Raw genomic sequence first — 2,463 nt, forward strand, 5'->3', positions numbered from 1 at the left:
TGTCCCAGATACAGTAGTCTTTATGACTCAAAACATTAATTAACCTAAGCCATCATTTAATTCCTCCATCTCCTAGCTCCAGTCCATTACCTAATCAATCCTCCCCTATTTTCCTTCTACTTACTCCTTTCCCAGGTTCATTTATCATTAATATTTAGGAATACATCATGAGCTGACACACTCAGCCCCTGAAGAGGAATATTAGAGCCGTTCCCTTATTACAATAAGCCATGGGCTCAACTAGTTTATTACTATACTAGATGAACTGTTTAGATTTATGCCCATTTCAATCAGGTATAAACCAATGTGTGGTAATAGTGCTATGGATTTGAGCCTATTACACCCATGTTAAACTTCAAGCATCGCATGTATACTCTTTGCAGACTGCGTTTATTTCATCTACTCATTGTTTATATAATATTGTTTAACAACTAATCACGGCCCAAATCTATCCTTATAAGACTATCCACTGAGGGCACTCCACAGTACTAACTCAATTAATGTTATTAAAACTGTCTCAGTTTCAGCCTATGTCAGCTAGATTACTGAGCCTTAATGAGATAATCTGCAGCTGTAAATGAGGCCACTTAATAATTCTTTTAATGAACCAGGACTGTTCGTAATTAGGTGACACTGTCCGTAATTATTTGTCCATAAACTCATTTATTTAGCAAGCAGCGTCCTTCACGCTTTTTCTTATTAGGGTTTATTTGTGCTTGTACATTTACAGTGTCAAACTAATCACCTGCAATCACCTACATCTAATTCAGTTTGCATTTCTTCGGTTATTATCTACAACCTACATATCAAAGTGTCTAAGATCATTATTTTGGTTGTGTTTTAAAACCCCTTTTTTTCTTCTTTTTCATTTTATTTGTTCACATGTATAATGGCGTCTCCTGGCAATCAACAATGGATTCAGTGCAATTGCAATTTATCCGGAGGATTCAAGTCATATGATCCTAGCAGCTAATTAATGGATAAACATATGTCCGCCTGATTGGATGATCAGATTAACCTGCTCTTAAAAGCACTGCTGGGATCCAGCCCTCAACAGGAAGCGATCAAGCCCGGTGGACGGGTGAAACGCGTCTTCCGACATCACCCTTCCTTCTTCTGGCTGACCGAAGCAACGGACGTTCTTCAGCACCTGTTTGCGCTCAGCGCCTCTTCTGACTTTCCCGTCCCCGTCGAAGCAGCGGACGGCTTCCCGCACCCGCCAGTGTCACCGCCAGGCCGGCGGCGCCTGGCGCCTTCCCCTCTCTCACCAATCGAGACACCAGGGGCTCTACCAAGCCAGCGGCACCCGCAATAATGAGACGGTTTACAAGACTATACAAGGGGTCATTCCAGCCCAATACCCAGCACGGTAATATCAGCTCCTTTTTCTCTCTTTTTCACCTCCATATCTTTTTGATCACAAGATGCATATCAGCAGTTAATGGCCCGCCATCGCTGCACATTTAATTTTACCTGCCTGGGGTACAATTCATTAAATTTTTGTTTGAATAAGGTCATACTTGCGGTTTTCCAGATTATTAGCTGTTTTTTGTTCCAGCATTTTCAGCTACACTAATATCAATAATATTCATTTATTCCATATCACAATGTACTATTTACTGTACATGTATTATGATATTGGCAGTGATTTAATCTAAACCCCTATAGACTTGTTCTAGTCAGGATACACCACTGTAATTTTGCTACAGTCTCCTTGTTATCTGTTTTGTTTCCTTTAATATTAACATCCTGCAGTTGGATACTTTTATATAGCCAGTTGGTTTCATTGTTACCCCTTTTCATTTTTTCAGTTTGTTTCTTTATCTCAGACATTTTATGTCTTAGCAATTTCTGATTACTATACTATTAGAATCCAGCCAATTACAGAATTGATGCTACTATTTATTCCAATACTGTCAAAATTACAAGCATTGTTTACTTATTTCCTTCTTCTCTGTATTTCGTGGACTCTCACCATTGATTCAGGGCCACGTCCCTGTCTAACATTGGCAGCAGATCCATCTGGTTTCCTCTACCTCTGATATCTGTCCTAATAACTATGTAAATTCGTGAACTCTCATCTGTGATTCCAGAGCTTCCAATTATTGTTCATTTCCTCTACTATCATACCACACTGGAAACGCCCGAAGCCGTCTGATCTCGGAAGCTAATCAGTGTTGGGCTGGGTCAGTACTCAAGTGGGTGACCATTGAGGAATACTCAGTTTAGTAGAGCTTATTGGTTTAGCCTACACAGTGTCTAACACTGACAGAAGATTCACACTGCCATCTTATTTTCCACCCTCATACTATCTATAAGTATAACCAGCATCCAGACTGCTTTATTTGTATGAATTATACTCTGACAGGGAACATATAACAGTGTTTTGTTTATCAGTAGAACGTACCGTCCAAAATGTAAACTATTTGTTTATAAACACTCAGAATCTCTTCCGTCAGCCGG

General features: G+C 39.7%; 1 pseudogene; it reads left to right on the forward strand.

Annotated features, from left to right (window-relative positions):
* Nucleotides 1-2,116: 2,116 nt before the first annotated feature.
* Nucleotides 2,117-2,235, forward strand: LOC135051573 (5S ribosomal RNA; annotated as a pseudogene).
* Nucleotides 2,236-2,463: the final 228 nt, after the last annotated feature.

Source organism: Pseudophryne corroboree, chromosome 2 (genome assembly GCF_028390025.1).
Source record: "Pseudophryne corroboree isolate aPseCor3 chromosome 2, aPseCor3.hap2, whole genome shotgun sequence".
In the NCBI taxonomy this organism is placed as follows: Eukaryota; Metazoa; Chordata; class Amphibia; order Anura; family Myobatrachidae; genus Pseudophryne; species Pseudophryne corroboree.